We start from the raw sequence: 8,660 nt of genomic DNA, 5'->3' as shown, positions 1-8,660 counted from the left end.
AACCCAAAGCCTGACGTGGTTTGGTTCCATCCTGAAAAACCTTTTCTTCTCAGCTCAAAGAAACAGCACGTGATGTCAGACCTTGTGCTGCAAACTCTGGGCTGCACCAGCACACACTGGGTGCTCACCTGCACACACATCCCAGGATCCTGTGTGGCTGGCTGGCTTTCCCACTGCTGCCAGAAAATGTGTGGCCTTTGAGCATCCCTGGTGCTCATACCCTGGCCTGTGCCCTGCCCTGCAGTTTACATCGTGTCCTTTGCATGGCTATAGGCTTTGGCAGTTATTTTGGTCCCACATCTCCTAATATGGGGTGGTGGGAACTGAAAATACCACACAAGAGTTCATCTTGGTATGTATTTATTAATCTGATGCCAGGGTATTGCTGGCCACTCCTAAAAATAGCTGTGTGCCCACCAAGACCAGGGCACCCCTTAAAGAGAACTAAACCAAAGCAGGACCCTCCAGGGAGGCACCTTCACCCAGGCATGTGCACACCCCCAGACACCCCCAGACACCCCCAGACACCCCCAGACACCCCCAGACACGTGGGGCTGTGACCCCAGGGACACTGAGGTGTCCCTCCTGCAGCAGAATGGAGACCTCCTGTATGCCCTGGAGCTCCTGGGGGCCAGGGGGGCACAGGAGAGCCTTGGGGTGCAGAACCAAACCCTTTGGATCAGCACATTCCAGGGCAGTCACCAAAAGTCCGGTCAACCCAGATATCTCAGCTTCGAGGGGTCAGGGAACTGTGGGGATTTGGAGACATGACCCTCGGGTCAAGGCCAGGTTGGAGGGGGCTCTGAGCAGCCTGGTCTGGTCAGCAATGTCCCTGTTGGTGGCAGAGGGAGGGGACCAGGTGACCTTTAAATGCCCCTTCCAACCCAAAGCACTCCAGGTGGCTCTCAGCAGCCAGGCCAAGCTGACGGGCAGCCCTCGATGGGCTGAGAACGCCTCTGTTTGGGGAGGATTCTCACCCAGACTGAGGCTCTATCTGTGTGTTAGCACAGCCCACAGTGACACAAACCCCTTTCTGCAGGAGCTTTCAGTAACTCAGCCCCACCCGTGGCCGAGCAGCAAATCCCACCGAGTCCAGCCCTGCTCCAGCCTCAAGGATTCCCAGGTCACACTCACAAACAGCCCTTTCCCTGCCTCTGCAGTGACTGTGCCCAGCACCTGAAGGCCAGGCTGGGCTTTTTCTGCCTCACACATCATCACCCTCCTCCTCAATTAACTGGCAGGGCTGGTGATGATGCGTGAGGCCAAACAGAACCCAGCCCGAGCTGCCAGGGATGCCTTGGCTGCGGGTGCTGACAGGGCTGGAAAGAAACTCCAGGCCAGTCTGAGAGAGCTGGATCCCCAATCCCTGCAGGGGGTTGGAGCTGCAGGAGCAGACAGGAGGTGGTGGGAGGCACAGGAGGGTCCGCCACCTGCCCGGGAACCCCCTTGCTCAGCCCCTTTCCCTGCCGTGGGTGAGTCAGGGGATGTGCGTGCTCAGTCCTTCACCAGAACACCAGGGTGGTCAGTGGTTCTCCCCTGAGCCTGCCGTGGGGAACACACGTGGCCACAGAGGAGACACAGTGGGTCAGATAACGTGGAAGAAGAAGAATTCCATCTTCTCCTTGCCTGTTCCTGAGCCAGACCACGTGCAGAGGAGGGACAGTGTCCTGCATGCATCCATGCCAGCGCTGCAGACAGACCAGGTTGCCCCTGTGCACACCAGAGTGGGTAATTTTATCCCAAATGTGCCTGTCTAAAAATATCTCACTCCTGTGTTTTTTGACCATATGCCCAGGATCGTGAAAATTTTTCCGTAGGAAAAAAAAAAAAAAAAAAAAAAGCTGAAAAAAAACCCTTAAACCCATAACATCTTGGAATGATTTGACCACTTTCTTCTCAGGACATTCTCTCCTTTTTATACCATGATGGGGTTTCTCCTGAATTTAAAACATCAATTTGGCCTAACATGAGGAGAGTGTTCATTCTTCCAAACCGTAAAGATCAGAGACTATAAACTGTTGTTTCTTAAATGTTTCATGGCAAAAGGCATTCAAAGCGTAACATTAACACAAAGTTTTTCTGTAAAACAATCTGGGAAGTGTAATCTCTGTAAGAGGTTTTTTATGCACCATGGCTAATTGTTCCTGACAGTATGATTTTACATCAGGCCTTTTTTTTTGTAAATTCAACACCACTGGAACTTTATGGCAGGTAATATTCCTTACAACCCCTAAAATCCTCACCATGTCTAAATTAGTGTTGCAGAATCATGTTTTGGGGGTTGTTGTTTTTTTTTTTTTTTTTTAACTACAAAACACTGGGAGCAAATTCTCCCCCATCTTGCAGTTCTGGCATCGGAGGCAACTTTATGGAATTCTTCCACAGAGAGTTCTAAGAGGAGCTTTCACACCTTCTGTGCACACCAAGGTGCATTGTGGTGGGCCAAGGGCTCATGGGGCACATCAGCCTTATGGTCACCCCTGCAGCAGAAGGGATGGAGGAGGGTGGAGACCCTTCCAGCCTTGGAGGCTGAACGTGTGGCTCCTTAAAATGCAAGTTCTAAACCTGCTTTAAATGGCTATGTTTGAAATGTCCCAATTTCTCAGAGCCTGGCTCAGGGTTACCTCACCTGCACCGAGCCCAGGTTGCCAACAGGAGTTTTTCCAAGTAGTCACCAGTAGGCATTTCATAGGAATGGTTTGGGTTGGTTGGAAGGGACCTTAAAGATCCTCTTGTTCCAGCCTTGCCATGGGCAGGGACACCTTCCACTAGCCCAGGTTGCTCCAAGTGCCGTCCAACCTGGCCTTGGACACCCCTGGTGCTGTTCCATTCCCAGGGATTTGCTCTCATCCACATCTTTGGGGTCAATTCTGCAGCACTTGGGCCTGTGGTCCAGCCTGCCCTGCCAGGCTGAATGACCTGTGTATGGGCCTGATTCACGTGCACACACACACACACATGAAAAAACTCCTTTCGACCACTGTACCCTATAAAATATGGGTTATAAAAACTTTACGGGGCCTGTTCCTCCGAGGGGCTCATTCCAGAGCACAGTACGCAAAGCCCAGCTCTTTTCTGGCAGATGAAGGGCTCAGTCTGTGCCCAGGCCTCGCAGGAATCAGAAATGGGATTGGGACCACACAGCCCTGACCGGGCTGCTGCGAGGGCAGTGACCCCTCTGTGCCTGGAGCTCACTGACAAGGGACAGAACACTGGTGCCTTCTGCCTGCAGTTCCTCCTCACCCTGCCCCTGAGCAGCTCCATCAGAAAGAAGGTGATGGAATCAAGAATGGGCCTTCAATGGGCACCACAGAGGGACAGCAATTCCAAAATTCCACAATTAGAGAGTAAATCAGGGTCGTTACAGTGAATATATAAAACAATTTATGTGTAGCCTCAGACCAAATCAAAATAGTTTTCTCTCCACCTATCCATCCATCCATCCATCCATCCATCCATCCATCCTCTAAACACTTTCACTGGGGTTCCACCCTCTGTTTGTGCCTCCCCTTTGCTCCCTCTGGAACTCTCCCACCCCGTCCCCTTGGAGCCTTTCCCAGGGTGACCCTGACCTGCTGGACTGACCTGCTGGACTGACCTGCTGCCCTCCCTGCTTTCAAGTTTCGCTCTCAGCTTTGCTCTCAGCCATTGAACTCAACTGCTGGTCTGCAGATCTGACAAACAGGACACAGCAGGTGTTTCTGCAGGTGCAGCTGCTCCCAAAATGGCACCGAGTCTGAAATGCTTTTAAAATCTACAGTATTATCTGCACTCTGTATTAGAGACTCACTACTGGCTTGTGTCTTGGGGTTATTCTGGGATAACTGAGGCATTTATTTCTGAAGAGAACAAATTTGGGTCCTGTTCTATGGACAAACCAGCTCTAACCAGCAAAGCTCTCCTGGCACACAGTTTAATCTCACCACTTTCCATGGGACTCCAGCTCACACTCGAGCTTGCAGAGGAAGGCAGCAGCAGGAACTGAGGGAAGTATTTCAAGCTGCAAAACTGAGAACAAGGGAACACCAGCACCTTCTCCAGGGTCACCTTGCTGTGGTCTCTGCAAAGATTAAACAATCTTTTGGTAATTCTTCAGGATAACATGAACAGTTGCAGAGAGTCCCCAAAGCTGCAGAACTCCAGGGCTGTTCAGGTGACTTTCACTCAATGTTTACTGCTTTTACTGAAATTGATGCAAACCTGCTGTTGGACCTTCACTTTCTGACCACATCCCACCACGGCAGAGCTGCCAGCCCAGGTGTGATGCCTTCTCCTGCCCCATCTCCTGACTTACCAGACTGGAAGCATTCCAAACTTTCCTCTGATGGGTTCCTGGAGGACCATTCACACCAGCAACATCCCCAGGATTCTGTGGCACTGTGGTGCTAAACAAGATTAGTGACAATAAAGAACACTACTAATAACAATATTACAGAGGCCTTCGTGCTTTACCCTCATTCCTGATCCAGACTGTTAATTTGGGTGATCTGGACCAGTTTGCCCCCAGATTGATTTTACACTTGTTCAGCAAATCAGTTTCCTTGGCACAGAGCTGAATTATTCATTAGAATTTTTTTTTTCTAGGATGGAGAAGTTACTAAAAGGTTTCTTTCTTGTATAAAGCATTTTCGTGTTTGAGTATTAATTTTTAAAATCTCCTGTAAATCCACAGTACTTTGCAGTTGTTTGCTTTAGCCCTTTGCAGATTTATCATTAAAGCTGGTGAGTGTGCACGCACAGGCACACACATCTCCATAAACTTATTCAAGGGGATGTTCACATATTTAGTCCTGTTCTTCTCACAGTGGCTCCCCAGGCACACGTGTCAGCCTTCCAACATGTGTTTGGATCTGTCCTTCTTGAGAAACACCACTCAGTGTCTGCTGAGCTGAAGGTGGACAAGAAGTCTCTGTAATTTCAGGCCTGGACTCACTTTCAGTAGAGGAAAAAGTCCTTTACAAGTGCAGAGGTCCATCCGTCGTTATCAGATGAACATATCCATCCATCTCACTGGGGCAGCTTCCCTGGCACCTCATCTGGCAGGCAGACAGCAGGATTTCTGGTGGTGCAGTAACAAATACCACAAAATATAACATTACCATTGTGTGCAACAGTAAGCCCATGATGATTTCTTGGTCAGGGCTCAGGCAGACGCAGCGCAGCACTTCTGCTTTGTGTGCCCACTTCTGCTGGGAAATGGAGTATTTTAAAAGCTTCAGCAGCTCCATGAGGTCACTGGAGCTACAGAAAGCTGTAAAAACTGCCTGGGTTGATGGTTCAAGCAGCCACAGGTCTTTTTCATTACAGAACAGATATAACTCTATGAAATTATTATAATAATAACATCATTTATTTCAACAGGACTGAGGCAAAAAAGCTTTATGATAGTGTTTTATATGCAACATGTGCACTATAAATATTTCCATAAAAACATGCATTAAAATATAAAGTTGGCAGAAAGAAATCAAAAGTCATGAGGAAAAAAAAAAAATCCAGTTAAAGAAGCATTAAACCATAAGCCAAGGAGCAGTGAGCAGTGAGCCCCTGCCAGTCAGGGCAACAGGCTGCTCTTTCTCTGGTTTCAGCTACTTCCCAGCACAAAGGAACGAGCCAAGATTCCGTGGAGAAAGTCCCTGACAAACTCACACTCACTTCCCCAGCCTGTCACTCCTTCCCCTGGGAAGGTCAGTACAGGCATCCCAGGATCCCAGAACGGTTTGGCTTGGAAGGAAACTTAAAAACCACCTTGTTCCACCCCCCTGCCCTGGACAGGGACACCTTCCACCAGCCCAGGCTGCTCCAAGCCTGGCCTTGAACACTCCCAGGGATGGGGAGTCCACGGGGAGCCTCAGGAGCAGGAGGCTGAGGCAGGAGTTGGAGCCTCAGAGAGCACCAGGAGAGCATCCAGGGCTGCCCTGTGCACTCACCTGACACAGCACTCTGTCTGTGAAGGGGTGTCTGACCCTGCTAAGCGTGCTCAGCAAATCAGCCCCGTGTGCTCTGCTGCTGAACGTGCCCAGGAGCTGCCAGGTCCCTCCCCAGGTCTGAGCAGCCTCGTGGGAGCTGGAAGGCTCCAGGGTTTGGCTGCCAGTCCCCCAGGCACTGTTTACACCACCAGCACCCACACAACACAATCCTGCTTCCCAGGCCAATTCTGCTGTAATACATCATCCCCCAGCCGACTTGTCAGATTGGTTTGTCTACAAATATGTTCACACTTGGAAATATCTGCCTTCTGTGAGCAGCAATCCATTAAACATGCATCTCTCTGGTTTTCCCATCTTGCTCCCTGTACATAAAATCAGTTCTCTTCTTTTGTCCCCAGTAAATGCCTATTCCACATTTTTGCATGTTTTAAATATTCACGCATATGAAAGAAGCTGTAAAAACATTGCATGGCTTATTTATTATTTAGTGCACACACTTTTTGCTGCAGAATACCAAAATAAAAAGACATTTTAGTCAATTTTTTTTTTCATTCCCTTTGTATTTCATTTCCATTACTCTGCTCGTTAAAGTTTAAAAACGACTTTGTTCCCTGACAGTCGGGATTTACGTGTCCCTGAGCCAGGGAACACATTTGTACCTGCTGCTGCAGCGACAGAGGTGGGGGTGAGATGCTGAGGGAACTTTTGGCTCCTCATCTGAGGGTGCAGGGAAGCTCCAGCCCCGCTGGTGTGGCTGTTGGAGGTGCAGAGTTCCCCGTGTCCCTGAGGAAGCAATCCCAGTGGTAAATTATCATCATCCTCACACAAGTTCACCCCAGTTCCTGTTATTTTTACAAGTTCTCCACTCTCCACAAACCCCTCATTGACTCCAGGAATCACTGGTACAGAAAACCCCTGTATGGCTGGAGCTCCCTGTGGCACCAGGGAGTGGATTTAAGCTTTTCAAGTGTCCACTCCCCCAAACCAACCCTCCAGCACTCACAGGAGGTGGGAGCGGTGCCACCACACCCTGGCAGAGATGTTCTCCAGCCAGCAGGCACAGCCAGGGAGGCTTCCTCGTGTCCTGGCCTGAGCAGACCACCCCTGGGAGTGGGCTCTGCCTCCGTGGTGCTTCCCCAGCTCTCCTGGCCACCAATCCCCCTCCGCTCCCGCCAGGAGGTCCGGGCACCTTTCCATCAGGAACTGGAGTGGGACCAAGAGCTGTGCTCACACAGGTCACTCAGCAGGCAGAGCTACCAACCTGGGCTGCAGTCAAAGCACTGGCCCAAACGACTGGCTGGGTTTCCAAGGGACAGGGGAAGGGCTGGATCTCAGCCCTGGAGCCATAAAAAGGGCCTCGTTTTGTAGGGAACGGTCCTTGCTCCTGGATCAGGGGGTTGGGAGCTTGTTCCCAGGGACAGGCTGCAACAACACCCAGGGAAGGAGGGTTTAGCATATTTATATGCTATTTATATGCCATTTTATAACACAGAAGTTTAGCAGCACAACAGAAACACCAAAACCTTGCCCCCTCTCCCACAAAGCAGCTGTATCCTGATAACAGGGAACACCATCATTCCAGGCCATTCAGGTGCACTGATATGAGACAAGTCACCCAAGTTCCCCAGCCTTACAGTGGGCTGGAAGAGGACACAACCAACTTCACTGATTTCAAGGAATGCCATTATTAAATCCACGGAGCTGAGCCTGAAACGAAATGAAGGAGGATTTTCCTTATGGCCACATCCTGTGTTCAAAGCACAACAGGCACTTCCTGGGACATTTTCCTCACTTCTGACTTTCCAATTTCCCTGGAGGTATTGACTGGAGGGCTCAGCAGTCTCCTCACTAACACGTTGTTCCCAAATCCTGCACAGTGTTAAACGTTAACGTCACTCACTGCCCAGGGACAGCATAATTACACATTAATTAATGCACAGGGGGGTGATGTCAGTGACCTCCCGTGTGCTCCTCCAGCTCCCACCCCTGGGTGGGAGAGGACCCTTCTCTCAACAGCCTTGTAACTCAAGTGTTACAGCCGGGCTGCTCCAGATCAAAGCTTGGGGAAGCTCCCCCCAGCCCTGCTTTATCAGGGACAGGCACACACAGACCCTGCCACTGCTGAGCCCTGGCATGGGCAGCTCTGGCATCTCAGGCAGGGGGTGTTTCTCGTGGTCAAGCCAGAAAGTGCAAAAACCACTCACACTGTCCTGTGCGTGCACAAGTGTGAGTGAGTGTGCTCGGAGCACTACATGCTGGAGAGGGAATGAAGGATCAGGTAATCTTGGAAGACAGAAAGAATTGAAAAACACAACAGGATTCTGGAACGTTTCAGTGTCCTGTTGACTCATAAGATTGGAGCAGACAGGTACAGCCCAAAGACAGCATGATCTAAATGTGGGCCAAGCTCTAACACACAGCAGGAATGTCTAATTTTAGTCTGTCCAGTTTTGGCAATGTCACCTTTAATTGCATGGCTCATTTGAATTGTAAAACACCTTTAAAAGCTAACTAGTAAAAGGAAATAGGCCATATTTTCTAGACTAAGAGTCATATTCAATTCTAACTGCAACGAAATTGGTTTTAAACAGTTAATGCACGTTAGGACTTGAGTTACCAGAGAGAAACCATGGCCTGCAAACCCACATGCAGATGTTTTGGGCCTTTAACTGGGACTGCAGTGGGATCATTTTGGGGCAGTGCTTCTGCAAACCCTTTTGTGTGACCCACAGC

At 49.9% G+C, this 8,660-nt stretch overlaps 1 long non-coding RNA gene across 1 annotated transcript; it reads right to left on the bottom strand.

The window, feature by feature from the left end:
* Positions 1 to 3,857: 3,857 nt before the first annotated feature.
* LOC114063171 lies at positions 3,858 to 7,343 on the bottom strand. Its single transcript, XR_003572518.1, has 3 exons — positions 7,189 to 7,343; positions 4,295 to 4,385; positions 3,858 to 4,060 (listed from the first exon to the last, which is right to left on the bottom strand). It is a non-coding gene; the product is annotated as an uncharacterized LOC114063171 (long non-coding RNA).
* Positions 7,344 to 8,660: the final 1,317 nt, after the last annotated feature.

Source organism: Empidonax traillii, unplaced genomic scaffold (assembly GCF_003031625.1).
Source record: "Empidonax traillii isolate 1590-97213 ecotype Southwest subspecies unplaced genomic scaffold, ASM303162v1 scaffold454:size726355, whole genome shotgun sequence".
Taxonomy (NCBI): Eukaryota; Metazoa; Chordata; class Aves; order Passeriformes; family Tyrannidae; genus Empidonax; species Empidonax traillii.
This window is presented reverse-complemented; position numbering and strand designations above follow the sequence as displayed.